This window comes from Manis pentadactyla, chromosome 8 (genome assembly GCF_030020395.1).
Source record: "Manis pentadactyla isolate mManPen7 chromosome 8, mManPen7.hap1, whole genome shotgun sequence".
Classification (NCBI taxonomy): domain Eukaryota; kingdom Metazoa; phylum Chordata; class Mammalia; order Pholidota; family Manidae; genus Manis; species Manis pentadactyla.
The window spans coordinates 139,330,606-139,353,845 of NC_080026.1; positions in this window are offsets into that span (position 1 = coordinate 139,330,606).

Consider the following 23,240-nt stretch of genomic DNA (forward strand, 5'->3'; position numbering starts at 1 on the left):
TCTTCCAAAGAGTCCAGTTTGGAAAAGGAGAAAGAAAGAGGAAATCTTTGGTGCAAAAATCCTGACAAACACTCCCTCAAGACAGATGAGCAGGGTGAGTATGAAGAAAACTAAGTCGCATTGACAGCCTGGCACTTTGTCCCTGGACTCAGCCTCCCAAGGACACATCACCCCAGTCCAGTCATGAGACGAGCACCAGAGCAACCCCAGAACAGGGACATTCTACAAACTACCCAGCCAGCCTCCCTCAGGACCACCAGGGTCCTCAGGAGTAAGGGAAGTTTGAGAAACTCTCCCAGCCAAGAGGCTCCTCAGGAGACATGGGACTGAACATGTCCTGGGTCCTGGGACAGAGCAAGAACAAGGGGGGAACTGAAGACATCTGAACCAAGTGTGGGCTTTAGTTAATAGCAATGTAGCCATAATTGTTCACTAATGTCATCAAATGTACCAAATCACTGTGAAGATAATGATCACAGGAGAAGCTGAGTGTGGAGCAAATGGGAACTGCCTGCTGCCTTTGCAATAATTCTGCAAATCTAAAACTGTTCTAAAAGTAAAAGTTTACTTTTTGAAAAACGGAAGATTGCTGAAAAAAATGTGGACATAGAATCAGCAATGCCTGGGGAATATCAAGACGTCTAGATTATGTATAATCAAATTCCCAGAAGAAAGAAGAGGGAGAACAAGGCAAGGGGAAGGCACATGAAATGTGCTGGCTGGAAATTTTCCAAATTTGATGAAGGTAAAAAGCAATCCAGAAATTCAAGAAGTATAATAAATGTCGAATATGATAAATTCGAAGAAAACCACAACTAGGCACTCACAGTCAAAGCGATGAAAATGTAGAGAAAAACTCCAAAATGCAGCTCAAAAAATATACATTACAAGCAGGAAAACAATGACAAGAGTAGGACAATAAGACGTGTGCTGAAAGAGCAAAACAAATCCAGCCAAATTAGAATTCTATATTCAGCAAAAAAAAAAAAATAGATGGAATAAAGGCATTTTCCAATAAATAAGAGTAGAGAGAATGTGTAGCCAGCAGACCTGGAGAACAAGGAATACAAAGGAAGTCCTAACCCTGAGAGGACTTTGAGTCTGCAGGGATGAATGAAAAAACACCAAAATATAAATATGTGGTAAAAACACTTTTTCTCTTGTCTTAATCGCCTTGAAGACAATTAACTGTTTGCAGATTAGTAACAATGAATAGCAGGTTTATAATTTGCTGAAGTAAAATAGATGATGATGATAACAAAGAGTAAGAGGAAACAGAAGCATAGAGTTGTAGGATTCTTGGTTTTTTTGTGAAATGTTGTATTATCAGTTCATTGTAGAGCATGGTAAGTTGTGATGCATGTTGTAATCCTTGGAGCAATGACTAAAATTAAAAAAAGATTTGTTATAAAATGAAATACTTTAAAAATAATTGAATAGTCCAAAGGAAGTCAAAACAGAAGGACCAAAAAGCAAATGGCATGAATGAGAGAAACTAACAAGATGATGTACTTAAATCAAACAGGTCAATAATTACATTAAGTGCAAATGGCTTAAACACTCCAATTAAAAGGCTGAAATTGTAAGGCTGGATAAAACCAAACAGAATCTAGCTTTATGCAGATAATGAGGCAATACATTTAAACATAAAGGGAGAGAGAGAGGCTAAAGGTAAAGGGCTGAAAAAGATTTTGCATAGAATGTTAAGACAAGAATGCATCGTGGAATAGCAACAATAGGCCAACCCCTGCTGGTCAGAAGCATTACCAGAGGTACAGAGGGTGCTTCCTAAGTGATAAAAGGGTTAAGTTGTTCAGAAACTGCAATAATCCTGAGGCAGGTATTGGTAATGACTGAAGTGCAAAATACGAAAAGCAAAGACAGGCAAGCACAGACAAGTACACGAATGACAGAGGAAGTAAACACAGATAGTCAAGGATCTGAAGGAGTGACCCGTTTAACCTCGCAGACAATTTTCCAAGAGCACATGCAACACGCACCCCATACATTCTGTACAATAAACATGTATGACATTCAGAAGCAGATGAGACTGATTTATGGGGACAAGTGTCCACATAGAAGCTGCCGCCAAGGATGGGTAGGGCGTGACAGGAAAGAAATATGAAGACCCTTCTGAAGTGATAGAAATATTCTGTATCGCAACTGGGTTACGGGTTACACATGTATGTTCACATAGGCTCATTAAATGAGCGCTTAGCTCCATGCATTTAACCGAGTGCAAATTACAACATAAATTATATAACGTAATGTGAAATAAGATATAACATAGCATAATGCAAACATTTGGATAAGATTTTCTAATCCTTCACAGTCAGGGTCTGACTTCTGAATCTCTTTCTAATCTGAGGCTCTAGCTCCACGTTTCTCCAGACAATACCACTTCTGGGATATCAGGAGCCTTGGTAACATAGGGAAACAATAAATGAAGGAATTACAGAGCCACTGGTCCTGGCTGCATGCGCGGCCTGCTCTGCAGGGCCTGCTGAAAATAGACGTCTCTTAGGGAACAGCACCGACTGTGCCGGGCTCACCACCTCTCACCACTGCCCGCCCTGCCCATCCATCCATCCCCGGGGGCTAAAAAGGCCAGTGGCTCTGTCTCCCAGAAGGGCCTTCAAGCCTCTGCCCCCCCATTTGGTAAGGTTGGGGCGGCCTGTCCCACGCCTGTGACTGCCACGTGGCCTGCAGCGGTGGTGAGATGCCACTGGTGGTCAACGCTTCCCACTTTCAAAGCAGTTTAAAAAGCAGAGAAAAAAGTCTCAGAATTAATGAAACACAGGAATATGTTGTGAATCAAAGCGGCTCTCACAGAAACGAAAGAGGCAGCCCCCCAGCCTGGGGTCAGCAAAGGCGGGAGGAAGGGGTGCGGCCCGGCCACAGCCCCTGCCCCCCAGTAAGCAGCCCGGCGGCCCCTGCCGGTGCCTTTCTCCCCAGAACCGGGTCCTGCATCACCCCAGCGGCCCACAAGGATGGGAAAGAGCAAAGGTCTCACCCGGCACCTACTGACGCCCCCAGGTGAGCCGAGCGGGGTCGGGGCGGGGAGGGGGCAGCCCGACAGGGCAGCTCGGGGCGCCGGTTTCCCTGTGCGGGCAGGTGGCCACGCCCGCGTCCCGTCGCCTCGGGCTCCTGGAAGTCAGAGGCCACGACAGACGGCACTCGTGGAACAGAAATCGAGGAGGAAGTTGTTCCGTCTCGCCAGCACCCCTTAGCCCTGTGCTTCTGCCCCGAGAAACGCGCGGCCCAAGGCTTCCCGGAGACCCGGGGCACAGCGACCCGCAGGCTCCCAGCCAAGGGGCTGGCTCGGGCGCAGCGGGGCACGCAGTGCCTCCCGGTTGCCACAGGTGCCCTGGGGCCGGACGTGAGGCGCCAGCGAGGCCCGGCTGTGCTCCGGGAACCGCAGTCGGACCTCGGGGCCTGTGTGCTGACGCGGTGCCCGCGGCCGCGGCTGGAGCCCCGGGTGCCTGCAGGCCTCCTTGGGCTGTTTTGTTACGATCTCTGGAGCTGGGGCATCATTTAAACACAGAGGGTGAGTTGACAGCCTTTCTCCAAGACACAGAAATGCTTCTCTATTAACTGAACCGCAGCATCTGCAACAGAGTAAGTCGTCCGCCGGTCACGGCCTCCCCTCGCCCTGCCGTTCCTCCAAGGCCCGCAGCCTGGGGGCCGATCTTACAGGAACGTGGCAAGAGCAGGTGTTGTCACCTCTATTTCAGCCCTATTTTCTGCCACATCGCAGAATAAACAATGGGCTTTCAAGATGAGAAAGTGAGAAAACACAGGCCTTCTCTGGGAAATACGCATAAACTTCCTTTAAGCATGCTGATTCCCGCAGAATGTGCGAGCAAGCCCGGGTCCAGCTGGCACACCAGAGAGGGTCAGACCAACGGCTCCCTGGGGCCGCTCCCGCCTGAAGACCCGCTGAGGGCGGATGCGCTGGTCCCGCGCGGGACGGCCGGCCCCTGACCCCTCCGGCCCGAACTCGTGTCCCGGCCACCACTGTTAGCGAGCATCTCTGGGGCTGTTCTTTGTGTTCCCCACTCCCCGGGGGGCAGGGCTGTGGGCTGTGCTGTCCCCCCAGCGTCCGCAGGAGCATCAGCACCTCCCCGGGCCCCACTCCACACCCACAGTCCCACGATCGTCCAGGCCCTTGCTGAGTGCCCACCTTCCCCCTGTGGCAGGGGCCCGGCCCCTTGCAGTTTCTGCAGGCCTCCTGCCAGCCCTGTCTCTCCGCATCCTGACGAGGACCCACTTTTCCACTTCGCGTCCCTGGCTGGGGGGCAGACTGGCCGGCCTGTTCCTCACAGGGCACAGAGGAGAGGCACAGACGCAGGAGAGGCCCCGTGAGGCCGGAGGCAGAGGCTGGAGGGATGTGGCCACGGGCCAAGGACCCTGGGGACTGAGGCAGGAAGCCTCCCCTCTCGGGGCCATGCCCTGACCTCAGACGTGCAGCTTCCAGGCTGTGAGGATGACCTGCTGCTTGGAGCTTCCAGCTGTGGCGTTTCCCGCTCGGAGACCGTGGGTGCAGGCAGTGTGGGTGCTCACCCCCCCAGGCCCTGTGCGTACCTGCACCCCAACATCAAAGCCAGGTCTGCCCCTCCCTCCCTTCAGCACCCCACACAGCCTGACCGTGGCCCCTCAGCAGACCAGTGGGGGGCAAGTCCCTGCCTCCCCCAGATTTCTGGTAATATTTCAAGTAAGCCACTTTCCCCTGACCCATTTGCATGCATTTTGGTGCAGGACAGCTGCTCTGAGACTGGGATGCTCCTCCTGGCCTGAAGGTCACAGGTCAGCGGCCTGGCCGAGGGCTCCTGGGCAGAGGACCCCAGGCAGGGGCGTCTTCCAGGCCATGTCTTACTAGCAGGAGGACAAGAGAGGGAGCAGGTGCCCCCCTCCAGGGTGCTCCACGGCTGAGAACTGGGTGAAGGCCGCCTCCCCAGACCTGTGTCCCACACGTGCCGTGGGGGCAGAATGTGGTGGGGCAGAAGTGCACTTCCCAAGAAAAGACCACATCGTTGCGTTATCTCGGCAATTCGGAAGGCTCCGAACACTCATATTCATGAGCTTCAATCCCTCAAAATATAGCCTCTGTGCTTTTTCATTCCGACTCTCCTTTCCGTCCGGCAGGCTTGTCACACGTTTGTCAGTAACCCAGGCGGTCTGGGCACGCGAGCTTCGGGATGGCCGGCGAGTCAGCGCGGTGATCGGCTCGCCCGCGGCATCCGGGGGGTTCATGAGACAAGCAGGGCGGCCAGCGCCTTCTCATAATCTGGTCAATGGGGACCCACGGGGAGAGAGACGGTGTTTTAAAAGGTAATTGTTTAAATGAACTTGATATTTTTATTGCAAAAATACATCACAACAGGCTTTAAGGTTGAATTCCGGCTCGGTAACCACAGACATTCAAATGATTCACGGAGAAGTTAATGACAAACACTGTTGTCTCTTAAATAATCTAATAAAGTGCTTATTAATGTAGGGGAAGATCCGCGCTGGGTGTACACACACCAAGCACTGTGTTCACTTACTGTAATGGAATAAGTTGAATTCGGACAAACTCTGTTTTTTTCTGAATCTGATGCCAGTGGCATTTTTCACCTCCGCCCGGCTTCCCAGCCGGCTCTTTCACAGCCCAGCACCTGAGTCAGAACCCCAGTGGGCAGCACCGATGCAGGCCCCGCCTCTGGAGAGCCGCTTCCGTTCGCTGCACTCACCTGGGCAGGTAGGAGCCCTTTGCTCTTCTTACCTTTAGAGCCGGCATGGCTTCTGCGGGAGATGCAGCTGACGTGTGCTGAGGTGATTCAGCAGGGACTTGGGGGAGGAAGGCACTGAGGCTGGGGTGGTACAGCACGCGGTTGCCTCCCAGAGCCTCAGGCCCCTTCTCTGCTCCACAAGGTGCAGCCGGACCTCCCTGGCTTCTAGGAGGCGCCAGTGGAATAAGGTGCTCCCGCGTGAGGGCCCAGAAACCCTGCAAAAAAATGTGCTCTTTGCTCTCAGTGCAGATGCCCTGGGGCTGCCCACTTGGGCCCTCCGGTTGCTTTGCAAACCCCTAAACATCCCACCTAGATGGCACCCCACAAGCGTGACTTGGGGAACTAACAGGGACGGGTCCCGGAGAAGGAGTCCAGGCAGCCCCAGGTGAGTAGAGGTGCGGGCTCCCGCCGAGGATGGTGACCAGCCAGGGCACAGGCATCTCCGGGCCTCCCCACGCGGGCACTGGGAGGGTGGGGCCAGGCCGCCTGGGTCCACCCGGGCTCTGCAACTCACTGCTGACCCTCAGCCGGTTACTTCAACCCCCTGTGCCTCAGTTTCCCTGTCTGAAAGTGGAGATGACGTGACGATAGTGCTACCTGCTTATTCTGAGAATAAAACACCATTTCTCCTAGTGAGTTCTCATTGATCGGATTTTGAAAAGCATTTGATACATTTTAATATTTAATTTTTTAAAAGGTTCAGAGTAAACTAAACATAGAAAGAAACTTTCTTAACCTGACAAAATTTATGTATCTCAAATTAAACACCCACATCACTCCTGCTTATAGGGATCCTGCCTTAGGGACCATCACAGTCTGGGCAGGGCATGCTGACCTGTCTCAACCAAAACTTGCTGTCACCCCAGAAACACCTCCCGGTGAAGAGCAATGGGATATGCTCAGTGAAGAGCAGAAATAGGAGAGTGGGGAGTGTGGTTATTTAAAGAAGACACATTTGTCTGCTTGTACATTCTATAACAACACATTGAGAGTGTGCAAAATAATAGTGTTCCTGTGTGCTAAGAGCACACAAAAAAACAGAATGAATTTTTAGCAAGGCAATAAAACATATATTTTTGTATTTAGTTTTATATATTTATATCTAGAGAGACATGTGTTTTTAATTGTGGAAGAATGAAATATCTTAAATGCCAAATGTAGGTGATTTATTAAATACTTTCGTTGTGCTACTCAACTACTAACAATGAAAATATGAGCTTATATTTATAGATATGAGAAAGGTGCTCATGCTGTATTAAATGAAAAAAGAATGTTTAAACTATATAATGGGATATATAATTTCCTCTATCTCTTTTGTAATGCCTGGAAGGATATACACCAAATTTTAACCATGATAATCAATGGGGATTCTTTACTCTCTTGGCTTATCTATAAAATTTCATCATTACACATGTACCTCTTGTGTAATTAAAAATAATTTTAAACAAACAAGACCAATCTACTCAGACTATAAAAGTTTATTATGGTAGAAAGCACTAATACAGGAGAAATAATGCCATGTTGCACCTATAATTTTATCTAGTTTTTAAATTATTTATAGCAACCCTCTTATGTAATGTTTAGATGGCTTTATTTCATTTGTATTTTTTAACAAACAAGATACAAATAATCAGAAAGTGGAGGCATCCACCTCGGTGAATCCGTAGAAACTTGAGTCTGAGCGGAGCCCCCCCCGGGCCAAATCCCACCTTGTCGGCAGTGTGACCGCATCAAACCCCCCGAGCCTGCAGACCCGCATCGGGGCCTGCCTGGTGTGCCACCTGGACCACTGGAGTCCTTTGTCTTTCCTTTTCCTTCCTTTCTCTTATTTCTTATTTGTTTTTAAGATAAAAAAAATATTTTCTTAAAAACACAAAACTGCTTTTCTATTCCCTCTCTAACTCCTAGAGTAGTTATCCTCACCCCAGTACTCTGCCCACCGGTCTCCTTGTGGGGACAGTCATGTAGTCCTGCTTCACCGGAGGCCTCATGGCTTTGTGTGTGAGGAGGGCTCCACTCACAGACAGCTCATGGGAGGGGGGTGGGGGTCTGCCTGGGGACAGGCAGGGGCTGCTGGGGGGTCTGCCTGGGGATAGGCAGGGGCTGCTGGAGGTCTGCCTGGGGACAGGCAGGGACTGCTGGGGGGTCTGCCTGGGGACAGGCAGGGGCTCCTGGGGGGGTCTGCCTGGGGACAGGCAGGGGCTGCTGGGGGGTCTGCCTGGGGACAGGCAGGGGCTGCTGTGGGGGTCTGCTTGGGGACAGGCAGGGGCTCCTGGGGGGGTCTGCCTGGGGACAGGCAGGGACTGCTGGGGGGTCTGCTTGGGGACAGGCAGGGGCTCCTGGGGGGGTCTGCCTGGGGACAGGCAGGGGCTCCTGGGGGGGTCTGCCTGGGGACAGGCAGGGGCTCCTGGGGGGCTCTCCCTGGGGACAGGCACCTGCTCCTCATAGGGGTCTGTGTAGGCACAGGCAGGGGCTCTTGGGGGGCTCTCCCTGGGGACAAGCACCTGCTCCTTATAGGGGTCTGCCTGGGAACAGGCATGGGCTGCTGGGGGGTCTGCCTGGGGACAGGCGCCTGCTCTGGGTGGGGTGCACCTGGGGCACTGCCTGCTTCTCCTTCTCTAAGCCTGAGCCTCACTAGTCTCCTCCTTTCTGGCTATTAAGTGCCTCCGACACACTGGATGCCCTGTGCAAGACTTGGAATAACGCACAACATCCAGCCAGGTCGGGCTTTTCTCTGGGAGTTCATTCGAACCTAGACCATCTTCACCTTTTCGTCACCTGGAGGCTGCAAAGGTATTTGCAAAAAGTCAGACACCCAGTGGGCCTCTAAGGTCTGGGGACACATACGCGCCCAGCACAGCCCAGCAGAAGCAGGAGCTGTGATACGAGCCCCTGCACTGAGCTGTCCATGCAGAAATGTGCAGTGCCCCACTGGGCCCTGCAACATCAGCAAAAATGTAGGAATTTGTACAGGAAAATGTAATTCATTTTTAAATAGAGCTGAGCAAAGGGTAAATAATTATTTCCAAGTGTGCGTGACATTCACATCCCTCCTCTGCCTTCCTCCTCAGGAAGCCCAGGTGGCCTATCTGTCCACAGCAGTTGCCACTTCCTTCAGAAGAGGGAGGCCACTGCAGCCCTGAAGGTCCTGTCCACCTTCTAGAGGACCATCAGCTGACCAGCATTGGCTTTTGTCCTCTCTTCTTGCAGAGGCACGTGCTACATGTGCTGATTAATGAGCAGAACATACAGGGTACCAACCGCTGACTTGCACAGGCAGCCAGGGTGGTGAAGAGGGGAAGCCACAGCGGGGGAGCCACCATGGGCATTCCCAGGGGCCTTGTGTGGGCAGGAGGCCAGGGGCCATCCCTGCTGGTGACTGTCTGCTTAGCCACTCAGGACCCAAGAGGCACATAGTAGGCATTTGGAACACTGTGCTTGAATGATGGTGCACATGACAAACCTCTAACTTGTAGGCACAGGAAAGGGCAGAGATTCCAATGGGAAGTTATTCCAGGACCCAAGGAAACCCCGTACTATGCGGGTTGTAATAGGACACACCTCCTGCAGGGCATGGAGGAGAGGCTCTCCACCCGCAGGGCCCTGCACCCGTTGCTGCCGTCTTCAGCATCGTCTCCGTAATTATTACTAGAATCTCTGAGGAAGGTGACTGCCCTTTTATGTTTCTAACCCCGGGACCACGCAGAGCAGCCCTTCGGTAATTGCCGGACTCGATTAACAAAGGAATGAGCAGATGATCAACCAGTGAATGGCACTTACAGGCCAGCGATAAAGATTTGTGAAGCGCACACCACACTGGGTCCAGGCTGTGCCAACAGACACTTCGTCAAAACAGAAAAACTCCTGGGACCAAGTGCACCTCGAAGCACACGCGGTAGCCTCCACTGCCCTCCGGGGGGGGCGCCAGCTCTCCAGCAGGGGAATCACGGGAGACCTTGTCGTCATGAAACCTGATTTTTTTGGCGAATATATCGTTCTTAAACATTAGCTGTAGCCCAGTTTGGAAAATTCACCTAAACTTTTATTTATACTGCAGAGCAGCAATTGACAAATCAAAGAATCAGAAAAATGCATACCTGGAAAACAACTCATGGCCCAAAAGAGCTCTCAGATAGCACGGGGGGCCCCAAGCCTCTTCCAGGCCAGCCTGAGGCCTGGTATGGGGTGTGGAGGCAGGGAGACCTGAGGGTTCTCTGGCCCATGGGCTCCCCGCATGGTCAAGGACGTAATAATTGGAGCTCAACACAGCCAGAGAGGCAGCCTCCATTGAAAATGTTCCTTTGGCCCTGGGCCAACTGCTGGATGGTGTGGGGGCGGGCTGGGGGGCTGCTGGAGGAGCTCTGAGGCCAGAACCTCCCATCAGAGGGCTTGTCGCACAAAGCCTGCCAGCTGTGCTTGGGGAAAGTGAAATTGTTTCTAAATACAGTTTTAGAACCTCTTTTCCACAATAGCAGACGTTTGTGTAGAACAGGAAGGTGCTGCCATAGAGTAAAACACAAACCCACCATTTTCGGAAGCGGGCCGCCCCCCACTCGGTTCTGCGCCCTGCCCTGCAGGTCTGAGGGGCCCCAGGAGGCAGGAGGTGCCACCTTGCTCAGATGGGAAGTCCTTTCTCCACCAACCAGGTTGCTCAGAGGTACCCATTCACCCACACAACTAGCTCGCTTGTGTGGGACCCGGCCATTTGGCCTCTCAGTCAAGTAAGGGAAGTGCTGAAATCTTGTCAAGGGGAAAGTTTTTTCTTAAAAGCCCTGCTTGCTATAAATAAATTGTGTTGACACTGGAGAGCAGGTAGAAGGACTTGGCTTGTCCTGAAGCCACGCAGAAAGGGCAGCGCCCAGGCTCTGGAAGCTCGTGAATGGGAATCGCACAGAACTGTCCCATGTCACTGAGGGCTCCCGTGTTGCCATAATAAATTGGTTAACATTTGAGCAAAGTACTTGTGTTAAAATGTTAAGTCACAGTCATAATGAGATGGAAAATGACAAGAAATAGATTCATTCATTTAATCAGAAAAGATCTGAATGTCCCTTGGTGCCTGGAACTGCAATGTTCTGGTTCATTCAGATTTACATAAAGACATACTTGCCCCCACTGAACCCAGATCAAGTTTTACTCCTGGTAGGAACCATGTTTTCTATTTTTCCCTAAGGATGGATATTTTGAGAAGCCACGAACAACTTAGCTGATCTCTTTAGAAACAAGCCTTCATGATTAATTTTTAAACTTTAATCTATCTTTAACAACATTTTAAGATGACACATAGCCAAATTATAAGCTGATTAATTCAAATGAGTCATGTGTGCCCAGAAGAAATACACTATCAACATGGGTTTCTAGGAGTGGACATGATGGGTTACCTTAAGCAAGTTAGACAAATAAATGTTGGGTTTTTTCCAGCAGTTGTGATGATAAAATATTCTTGCTTTCTGTAACTGTGACAGTTCTTACCAATTACACCCCCCACCCTGAAACAGCATTCAGCCCAAATGCTCCCCTGAAGCAAAGCCCCCCACCGGGTGGTGAGGGAAGGGACCATATGTTTGGGTGCTGTCTGGAAGGAGCTTGTGGTCCCAGAGGACAGGTAAGCAAAGGAGACACACTTTGAGGCAAATGAACTGAACAGGACTGAAGCCCCAGGTGGAGGATCGCCGGTCAGGGTATACGCTGGGCAGCAGGGTCTGCTTTGCCCTCTGCTACTTACTGAGACAGACGCAGGCTGAGCATGTCCAAGGTTGTAACCAGGGCATTTACCACAGTCACATGGGCCAGCGACGGGGCAATCCCGACTGGGCAACTTCACTCCAAGGAGTGCCTTTTGTCTCATACACAGAGACAGGTACCTGTGGCAGAAGTGATGGCAAAATTATTTAAAATGTTTCTGCATTAACGATACTTGCATTTTGCCTTGATGTGAACGCGTTAATGGGACCAGGGGGTGCTATAGGGCACACAGTGAGAACATGACTCTAGAATGCCATCATTTGTCTTCCAACATGCGTGTCTTTAAAACTAGTACATAAATGATTTGGGGAGCTTCACTACTTTAAAAAAGATTTGGTCTTGTCATTCTCAGTAGGAAGAAGAGGGAAAATCAGGACTGTTGAAGGGAGACCATGAAATAATGCTGGAAGACAATGAATATCGCAAATGCAATGCTTTTGGAGAATTGGAAGGAATAGAAGGAGAGGAGGAGAGAGTTCACCCCAGGTCTCAAGGCATAAACTCTCCAGAAACATGTGTCCTACACATCTCTGGGGACAAAAGCCCTCTTCCCTGGCAGGGAACACTCCCTGGTCAGCTACTTAAAACAAGATTGGTGGGGAGGCGCACAGCGCAGGCTGGGAGGGTGGAGAAGACAGGCAGCAGGCTTCCCACGATGCTGCAGGGCCGGATGCCTGCGGAGATTCCGGCAGAAGGCTGGGTCCGTCTGCCATGCTGCAGCCGGAACAGGACAGGGTTGTGAGAGGCTGTCTGCTTGGTGTTGAAGAGAGGCAGCATTTTAGTCCCGTTCCCCAGTTGCCTGTCAGTGAGTGTTGGCATGTGATTTTCCAGGTGGTTCCGGGAAATGAGGGCATTTTCTGCTGGAGCAACCCAGCTCCGGAGCCTGAGACACATGGTGGCCCCGCCTCAGCCAGTGGGTCACGTGTGGGTTAGGGTCAGATTTTGGTTGCTCCAGGTCAGGGTGTTCACTTTGCCTTGTTGCCAAATAGCATCACCTTCCCGGCTCACCTGTAATCACAGGTGCGTGGCAGAGAGACAGACAGACAGACAGACAAAGGCAGGGTGCTGTACACAGCAAGCAGCCAGGGATTCCGCCCCCTCTGCAGCCTGAACCCGTCCCCAGGAGCCCAAGCCCACTAGAGCCCACGATGGGGCATCAGATTTTGTCGGCTTACTTCCATCAATCACATGTGTCTTAGAATAAGCTAAAGATCATAAGGAAACCTATTTCCTAGCAGCTTGATTTTCAGTGTCTGCTTATGAGGAATTCCCAGCTGGAAATAAAAGTAAAAAACTTAAAAAAAAACAAAACCGCAGACTCCATATTCAAATGGCAAACAGAGAATCATGCACTTGGAACTAATAATCCCACAATAAACGTGGTTCCTGGGGCTGAGGGAAATGATATGAAATGTGCCACAAAGCATAGAAGCCTCCTTTGAATCAAGAGTTGGCAGTTCCCATAAAATACAGTACTTTTTGTAAATGTCAATGCCAATCATAACCAAGAGTATGACAAGTCCTCAGCATAAAATCTTTTCTTTTCTGTGGAAAAAAATCAGAGTCAGCTCTGTCTACCAGGAAGCCCAGTTACCCTGAATGTGTATGATCATAAACTGGGTGAGATAGCCCAGTCGCATTTGCTCATGAACTCCCGGCCCAGACAGCCACTGTCTTCAGTGTCTTCCCCAAATGCCTGCAGGAATCTCAAATTAAGCACATGTAAGAGAAACCTCCCCTGACCCCAATCCCATGTGCCCAGCTGACCAGATCCCAGCCCTGGGTTCCCACATTCTCCCTGGCATCCTACTAGTGACCGGTCCTGGGGAGTCTGCCCACCTCTCCCAGCAGAAAGTGCCTGCGAGTCTCTCTCTTGGGGACCTGCCTCAGGCCCCTCCTGATTAGCCTGCTCTGCCCCCGCCAGTGTGCACAGGGTCACTGGCCCCTGGTGTCAGCACCCATGGGATGGTGCCCCTGCCCTGCTCGGAGAAGGGGTCAGCACTGCCCACTACCCAGAGCTGGAAGCCCAAACGTCTAGCCCGCCGTCCCCGGCTCCTCCCGCCCTCCACGCCCCCTCCCCTCGCGCCATGTGTACAGGATGGCGCCGCGCCACGGCAGGCAGGAGGGACGGGGCAGCAGCTGATCCGAGCAGGCCCCCGGAAGCACTGCACTCACCACCAAACACTGCTTCCTAACCTTCCTAAGTTTTTTAAAAAAAGGACCATCTGTAATCTTGCAAAAATCACTAGTGCAATCATGTTGGTTCAAACAAGTTACTCTTCTCACTGAAATATATCAGAAATTGGGAGATTTTGAAAAACTTTAAATTAATCAAGAAGATAAAGATCTTATACTACATGTATAAACAGTAAATGATTCTGACTTATTCCAGACCCGAGTTACTCTCGGCTTTTCATGTGAGCAGGAGGTGGCGAGCTCCCTTGAGTAACATGTGCCAGACAGCAGCGTTTGGCCTCCTCCAGCCTTTAGTTTCCAGAAATACTTGAGCGGCTCCATGAAAGTCCTGGTCCTGCCTCTGCTCTGGCCCAGAGAGCTTGTGAATGGGAACAGGGGCCGAGCCACCCATGTGGAAGAGCAGTGGGGCTCAGACCACAGCTGCGCGGGGCATCCAGTGGGGCGACGGGAGGGTGCCATGGCCGACTGTAAGGGAAGTGTCTGAAGGTGGCGACAACGAGGTCTCTGCCATGTGGCGTGATTGGTCAGGGTGGCCTGGACACCTTTTGTGGTCAAATCCCAACAGTGACTGTGTGGGGTGGAAATGGAGCACTCAGTGGCCAGCAAGCCCCGGAGAGCCACAGGCACCTGCCCCTTGGCAAGGCAACCCTCACTGCCCTCCCCACAGAGCACAGACCATCAGGGCCAGCAGCTGGGGTTCTGGAGGCCCAAGCCTCATTCAGGGGGCAGGGGGCACTGCTGGGAGCCACAGTGCCCTGAAGTCAGAGGTCAGTGAATGATGAAGACAGAGAATTCGGGGGTACTGTGGTGGCCTTCTCAAGGAAGGAAAGGGCATCTTTGGTCACTGTCTCTGCCCAGCTCTGGGATTGTCCCCACCAGGACCTCTGCTTCCCACGTGATCCTCAGCACTATGATCTAAGGGCCTTGTCACAGCGGGAAAACATACCCCCATCTGCAGTGAGCACACCCCTCCATCATCCCCACCCGCCCCTGTCTGTGCCAATCCAAGGGAAGGCTCGGAAGCCCTCTGGGGTTCGGGACATCATCTTACCTAAGCTCCACTGCAGGCACACAGCAGGTGCTTAATAGATACTTGCCAGTGTGGCTGAAAGTAAATTCCTGCCTCTCCAGGTGGTGGTACAAAGATAGCTGGGCTCAGCAGGCCTGTCTCAGTTGCAGTTAGAATTCAAGGGTCTGGAGGAGGCAGGGCAGAAAGGCCCTCCCTGCTCAGGGGTGTGGCCTGGAAACATGCACCCAGTTGATCCAGTAACAAGGTCAGGCTCCCTAAGGCTGTTCAGAAGCATGTCAGAAAGCACCGGACAGCGCCTACGACGGTACCCAGAGGACTGCGATGCCATTCACATTACTCTGTGATCCGCATTTCTACAGTATCTCTATTCCTCCAGACTTTCATTTAAGAGGTGACCGAAAATTTAAACAACCCCACAAGTTGCTCTCACATCTCCCATATAAATGATTAAAACTTTAGAATCATCCTTAATTGGATTAACCTTTTGTTGCTATAATAGATAAAGCAGGTTCTAATGATTACAACTCAAGTGCATTTTGCTTTTAGAAGCAGGTGCCGTAAAACAGGGCTCTTCTAAATGTGCATGAAAAATACATGCATTTGAGGTGCTCAAACAAGGGAAAATAGAATCTGTCCTCTGGAGGTGTTACTGGCTTAGAGGCATAAAAGCAGAAGCTTGATTATGCTGATTTTTACATAAAACTTCTCCAAGAATCTAACCGATCCTTCGTGTCTTAGGATCCAAAGCACAGAGGAGAGGTGGGTGTGGGCACTGAGTCATGCGGACAGAACCCACATTGACAAGACTTCTTACCAATCATAACTAAATCTTGATCAGCTCATGGCGAGGAGCAGGTAGCATTTACGTCTCCCAAAAATGCCCACTGACAAGCAGCTGGCCTGGCAGAGACCCAGTTTTATTTAGTTAGTTAGTTGGTTAGTTAGTTAGTTAGTTAGTTATTAGTTATTAGTTAGTTAGTTAGCTAGCTGAAGCCGACAGAGCCACACACTGATGAATGTAAACAAGAGACGAAGGTGCTGCAGAATGTGTTCATCGGTGTCCACGCCCCCTCTGGTGCTCTCACTGCACCCCAGAAGGCAGGACGGTGTCCCAGCATGCCTTGAGCGAAGGCTCACCTGCACCCTCGGTTCAGTGAAGAAGACCCTGGGCCTTGGAAGCAGAGGAGAGCCAGGTCAAGGGGCAGCGGTGGCCAGGAGCAGGGGAGTCGGAGGTTCGGACCTCGTGAGCCGGGCCTTCGGCTCTTCCAGGACGAATGCATGGAAGGCTCTGGCTCTTGGCCCGACTGTGATCAGTGAGGGACAGTGGGGTTTCCACAGGCTCCATACAGGTGTGGACTTGAGGAAGCTGGGCCTGAGAGAGAAGGGCCTGCCTTCAGATAGTTTAAACTATGAGAGCTAGGAACTTACCCAGATTCCGGATTCCGTGTACTAGCTAGGCCAGCTGCCAGCAGGTGGAGTTCATCTCTCAGCTGGCTAACTCCAACCTGGCATCCATGCTAGCTCATGTTAAACAGAACAGAGATGCCATCAATCCTGTGGTACAGACTGGGCAGCCAGGACCGTGGGGGCAGACCAGGGCTGTTAGTTGCAGACATCAGATCCACCAGGGGCACCCCCACAAGCCTGGGAGCTGTAGGAGAATCAGCCAGTGTTGCACAGGAGTCCCACTGTGGTTGCCACTGCCGCCTGGGCCCATGTGGCTGGGACTTGATGCAAGGACTGCTCTGTAATGGCTGCAGGAGCATCAGCATGTGGTCGAGCCAGTTCCTACACACCTGGCTGCTCGCTCCTGTCTCCAAGATTGCATGGGTGTGGCTGGCTCATGCAGACCTGACTCTGTAACTTCTAGAGCCAGGACAGCTCCCTCCGAAGGGGTTTAACTACATGCTTAAGGAATCTTCCTGTGCATATTCCAAGGGAAATTATTTAATTCATCATAAGATCATTAGCCTGTTGCTCGGTAGAGCAGGACCCATGAGGTATGTGTGGACTCACATTTTTTCAACTAAGATTCAAAGTCACTGTGCTGGAAGCCAGAACACAGAGATGCAAGGGCACTGGGGTCTATGGGAAGACCACCCCCGCCATACCTGGAGGCCACACGTATTAGGGGGAAGGTTTGGCTGAGCTCTGGGTGGTGGAGCAGGGACGCCAAAGGGATAGTGGCATTTTTCCTGGGGGAAGAGCATTCTAGGGACAAGGCAGCAAGTGGAAAGGCAGGAACATGCATGCATGGTTGCTGACCTAGTGGCCTGGGCGATCTCTTCTAGTGCTGGGACATCACTGCCCAGCCTGCTGGCACAGAGACTGAGCCAGGGAGGCACTTCACAGCTGGGAGACCATTTCTGCATCAGATGCCACTCTCCTGCATCTGTTTGATTTTGATCAAGAGAAAAATAATGGCAAAACATTTCACTTCTGTCATTCATATAAATGAATATTCATATAAATGAAAACCCGGTGCCACGTAGAAATCAGGACTAGTGAAATATACACTGGAGTAAAATGAATTTCTCTCCCTCAAGAGAGTCTAAGCTCCAGAACCCTCTTTTTTTTTTTGTCTCCTTTTTCCTTTTAAAATTTGTATTAATAAAATACATATATTTAAAGTGTTCAAGATGATGATTTGGTATATACACACATAGGGAAATAATTACTGTATTTCTCTCGTAGCAGGTTTCCAGGACTCTGTATGATTGCCGGGCACGGCCAGCATGCTGTGGTCCTGGTGACCTCCCTGTTCGACACAGGGGCACCCCCAGCCTGGACAAGCACCGGGCCTCTCCCCGGATGGAGCCGTCCACCAGCGGGATTGGAGAACAGTGCATGGACACTTGCCTCTCATTTTCCAAGACCAGTAACACTTCCAAAGCAGAAAAGGGCCCCAGAAGAATCTAGATTAACATCCCTATTTTATAGCAAGGACAGAGAAAGGACGAGGAAGTTGTCTGAAGTCACACAACTGGTTAGTGACACAGACAGGAACAGAAACTGGTGCCTCGTCCCCGGGACCAGTGCGTTTCCAACACCTGGTGCTGCTCATAATCCAGGAAACCAGTGTCCGTAAATGGTATTTCTGCTGAATGAAATCAGGGTCCTAAATTCACAAAAAAGAGACTGTCAGTGTAGGGCCACAGAAAGTTCTCCAAAAGAGCTCTATAACATTCTTGCAGAGAAGTTATACTCTAAATCTGACCTGTTTTGTGCCTTAAAATAGATACAGTGAGATTTCAAAACTTGTATCAAATTGAGACCTAAGTAATGAGTCATTTTGCACCGTTGATTGTAACGGCCAGGAACAAAGGTCCCGACTTCAGTCATGGGCTGTGGGCATGCTTGGCAAAGAGCTGGAGGTGCAGAGAAATGGCCTACCTGGCAGCTTTCCCCGAACAGCGGGACTCGGGAGGGGCAGTTTGTCACCACCTGCTCACACCCCACACCAGGGCAACCAGAGAGCAAGGGCTGCGGACTTGAGTCCCACGCCAGACGTCCGGAGGCATAGTCCGTGCCGGCCGCTGGTCCCAGGCCCGCCTCAGCTGCAGTCACTCTGGGAACTGCACCCTGGACACAGACCTCAGAGGAAAGGATGCCCCATGAGCCTACGCAGCCACCACAATGACATCCAGAGGTGAGGGGCTGGGAGCACCCCCGAGTTGACGCCTTAGGCAGAGACTGGACTCTTCTGCAGAAAACCAGGGTTTCCAAATTTGAATGATAAAGAATAAGCTCTGAGCCCAAGAATTCACTTCTTGTTGGTTCTGTGCTGCCAGTAAAAGCATAAAACCATACAACCTTCCCAGAGGATGATTCAGCAATACGTGAGCAAAAGGCCTTCAGATGCACACCCAGAAACTTCACCTCTTGTCATTTAGACAAAGGAAACAACCTGAGATGCACGCAAAGGTGCTCGATCAGGGCCTCACTGCGTGCACTTCACGGCAGGAAAATGCAGCCTGCACGTCCGGCAGCGGACGACGGGGTGGTGAGCAGACAAGCGAAGGCGGCCTTCAGAAGGGGTCCTCCCACTGTAGGCCCCAGGGCGGGTTTTTGCTTAGAGGGTGCCCCTACCAGCTACTCAGAGGGGCCCCAGCTGGCCCCAGCCCCTCAGCCGGCACAATCCTGAACTTGGGAAAATTGGCGCTGTGTGGCTGCTGCAGCGCTGGCATTAATGTTCTCTGGCAGGAAAAGGCGTCCGCATACATTTGTATTTTTTTTAACTCATAATGCAAGTTGTAAAACAGTATATACAGCATGACTCAATCATTAACAACAAGGAAGTCCGCATAATAAAACCTCCAAAAACACTTTACAAATACGCAAATCACAGGGAACTTAATGGCACTGCGGATAACCTCACCTCTGTTTTCACCGTGATTTTCTGCAGTTCAGATCTCTACAGGAAGCATGTTGAACAGCTTGACTGTGGTAGCAGGACCTACACATTCACATGAATTTAGAACAATGAGTAATAAAGCTCTGAGGCCTGTAATTATGGCCTTGTAATATCTGTAATAGGTTTACCTGGAAAGTATTGTGCACGAGTCTCTGTGTGGGACTCCACTCATGTGTGCGTGTGGGTGTATGCATGGGCGTGAGCGCCTGTGCATGACTCCAGAGTGTAGGAACCACACGCACGTGGGGTGGACCTGGCAGAACCCAGCCACAGTCATGCAGCCGAGGGTCCTTCCTGTGCTGCCCAGATTCCTCCTCATATAAAGGGGGCGGCTCTACATTCCCCCTGAGGTTGCTGTGGAGACTTCATAATCTGCAGGAGTTACACCTTATGCTTGCATGGGGTAAGTGAAAGCTAAAGAAAGCCCTGAAAACACAACACTTAAAAAAATCCATAGTGATATGAGGGAGAAAAGCCTTTGATTCATTAAAACACATCCCAGCATCACCAAGCAAATGCTAAGGTCTGGCCAGGGCTGCCTCGCAGGCCAGGTCTACAGCTTGAAAAGGTGTCCCCAGGACAAAGCAGAGGTCACAGTGCCTGATGGTGAGCTGAGACAAACATTAGGTGTCCTTGACCCTCAGCTTATGCACCTGTAAAATGGGGATGGCGATCCCACTGGGCAAGGAGTGGTCCAGATGCTCCTGGGGGGACAGGACACCCCACGACGGACCCAGGGCTTCTGGCCTGAGGATGCAGCCTGGCATGGCCATGCATCGCCCGAGTTCCTGTCAGGAGCTGAGCCAGGCGCCCTGTCCACGTCCTCCGTGGGCCTGCTTCCCCCTGCTCTCCACACCACCCCGTCCCCTTCACTGGGTGAAGCACTGGGTAGACTGTTAGAGGGCGAAACCCCAGGCCCAGAGCAGACCCCAAGGGTCGGGCCAGGATGTCCAGAGCCTGCACTGCCCAGGATGGGGCAAAGATTCTTGCACATGGAAACCCTGGCAGCACCCTGTGACTCTGAACTTCATGAAGGGTCAGCACTCTGTGCCACACTTCCCTTAGGTCACCTCCCCTGACCCTGCAGGGGAGGCTGGTGTCCCCTGCTCACAGATGTGCCCAGAACCTTCCATAAGGACTGGAGCTGAGCCCAGCTGGCTCCCATGCCCACTGATGTGCACGGATTCCTCCACCAGGGGACATCCAGCCCCTCCCCTGCCGGCTCCGAAAGTCCTGCATTCTCCCTCCCTCACCCTCACCCCTGGGCCGTCAGCACACACAGGTACACACACACCTGTCCAGCCATTCTGGCGTCCAGCTTATGTCGGGGTCTGCGCGTGCCGGAGCTGCATTAGGCACCCAGCAGGTGAGGACCAGGCGGGCATCTCACCCCTCCGGTCCCAGGGCCGCGCTTGACGGGCCGGCCCCACGAGGGGAGCAGGGAACAGGGCCCAGCGGCAGAGGCTCCTGGTGGAGGTGGCCTTCCTGCAAACCCTGAAGGGAGTTTGCCCTCCTTGCTCAGCCCCAGGTGCTGGGTGGGGAGGGAGGGCAGGCGCAAGACCAGGGCCCCCAGCTGTCTTTCTTAATTTCCCAAAGGTAACAAAGGAACAAGTCCCATCACAGGCTTCTAGGGCTTCCAGCAAAGCAGCAGCAGGCCGGGGGGACCCAGAGCAGGGCATCCTCAGCCCCGGCCTGACTCTGTTTCCCCAAGACCTCCGCCCTCCGCTCTCACCTGGGAGACTGCTTCCCCTGTGGTCCGACCTGGGCAGCTCTCCATCCAGCCCACCAGAGTCCTGGAGCCACATCAGCCCCTCCTTTCATGAGAAAGGGCAACAGCCAGTCACCAGCCTGGTTCCAGCCCCTCTGGAGGCCGCCCAACAGGCCCTGAGCTGGCGCTGAGTAGGGACCCCTGGACCCTGCCCAGCCCCTCCCCAGATGGCTGTCATCCTGTCCCTGGAAGGGAGCACACCTTAGGTGTATGGAAGAGGAAGTCCTGGAACAGCAGAGGCCCTCGTCTAGGCAGCAGACAGCACCCTCCAAGCCAGGGGCCCTCGTCCAGACAGCAGACAGCACCCTCCTAGCCGGCTCCTGGTGACCCCAGTTAGGGAGGTGGCCTTTGGGACAATGTCTCTGTGGCCCAAACTATAAGGAACAAGGAGGGTCCCAGCCCCCCAGCCCACCAACGGTCATACCACAGGTAATTCTTCCCTGCGTGTTTCCTGTTTTCAAAATGATCTCCTGCATATTATTCCATTTTATTAGCATGATCAGTAGTAATAAGCAATTAAACATTTACTTTTATAAGTGCTGGCAAACCATGAGTCACTCTGCTCAGAGGTTCTGCTCTCAAACCCCCATATTTGTGTTTCATCCACTCCTTTGGTTCAGGGTGGATGCACCCCTCCCGGGTCAGCCGCCACCCACCACTTGTTGGGTGCCACCCCCTCCAGTCAGAGGGGTCAACTTAGGGAGCCTGGGAGTGGCCTGGGGAGACAACGCGGGGACACAGGGAGACAGTGGAAGTACAGGGGGCTGGCGGGGACCCTGGAAGCAGGAGGGCAGCAGGGCCTGGAGCCTTCTCCCAGGCCCATTCTCTGGTCGAGCCACTGCTCACCTCCCCAGGACTCCTGGGTCCTGCATCTACACAGCTGGCCTCCAGGAGGGCAGAGCTCCAGGCTGAGGGCACTCCACCCCGCCCTCGCTCCGTCCCTGCCATCAGAGGTGCAGGAAGGGACCTCCCTGCTTCTCCAAACACCCTCGCCACCGTAGCAGAGAGGTTTTCACACCGTAACACACAGGACAGGCAGGAATGGGGCAAGCAGGTTTGGCTTCTAGGAGCAGGACTCAGGGTGCAAGACGCGCTGGCACAGATGGGTAGCTCCTGCTGTACAGACCCTGAAGGGAGTTTGCCCTCCTGATCAAGGATCCCAGAGGCACGTGTGGCTTCCTGCCTGGCTGCCTCCAAGGCCCCAGAGATGCCCTGGCCGCCAGCTTGTGGCCAGTCTCAGCTGCAAATATTGGTGAAGGCAGTGGTGCGGCATCCTGCAGGCCTGCAGGAGGCCCTCCACCTAAGACCTGGCCAGATGTTCGCACGTCCCAGCACAGGAACCACAGACCAGAGACCCTTGCCCCACTCCTGACCCAGGGCAGGCTGAGGACGGCTCCTGTGGGGCTGTGCACCTCAGCAGGAGAGCGCCCGCCCCACAGCCAGCAGGGGCTGCTTCCCTCTGTCTCAGACCCTCACCCCCAAAATGGCCAAGAACTTCAGTCTGTTTCTAAGGTGTGGTCCCCGCCTGCTTCAGCAGGCTGGGGTGGTGAGGGGGGTGCTGTGCTCGGTGGCCTTCCCAGCACACCGTCTTCCACCATGGAAGCACCAGGTCCCTGGCAAAGCAATGCGTTTGTTCGCCTCGTTGAGCCCACTGAGTGTTTATAATTAGGTTGTGAATCCACACGATCCTTCAGCTGGAATTTGCTCTTTTAAAAATGACTTGTTTTGCATTTTGAAGTAAGAAAGTGTTACAGTAGGCATGAAAATCATGCAGAATTCCTCCACTGAAACTCAGAATGTGGGGTGCGGAGTGGGAAGTCTTCATCTAAGAAAGAAAAAGCATTGTCTTATTCTAAACAGCAGCTGAGGTGCACAGAAGCATAAAACGCTATGATCCAATAAAAGGAGACTCGTTTAAATTGCAGATGGTTATAAAATTGAGACTCCACACATAACTTCACTCTGCAAATGTGTGGGATAAATGATCTCTTAATATAATAAAGCTGCTTGTCCTGTCTGTTTGCAGTTTATATTAAAACTTCACCTGAGATGTGATTTCCAGGCAGGTCTCCTAAAAACGTTCCCTCAGGACAGTGAAATTCAATGACACTGGATCATCTACAAGAAATAATAAAAAAGGGACACGTTATATGTCATCAGGAAAGGCACGAAATTTTGTATTTGGGAATGAATTATTCATTAAAAGTTTTCAGAAAAGTCCTGGTGTTGCAAAACCAGGTTTTTGAATAATGAAAGGAGTCATATTTTTTATATTAAATGCATCCTTTCTTATACTTGACTGTGCAGATTCAGTGA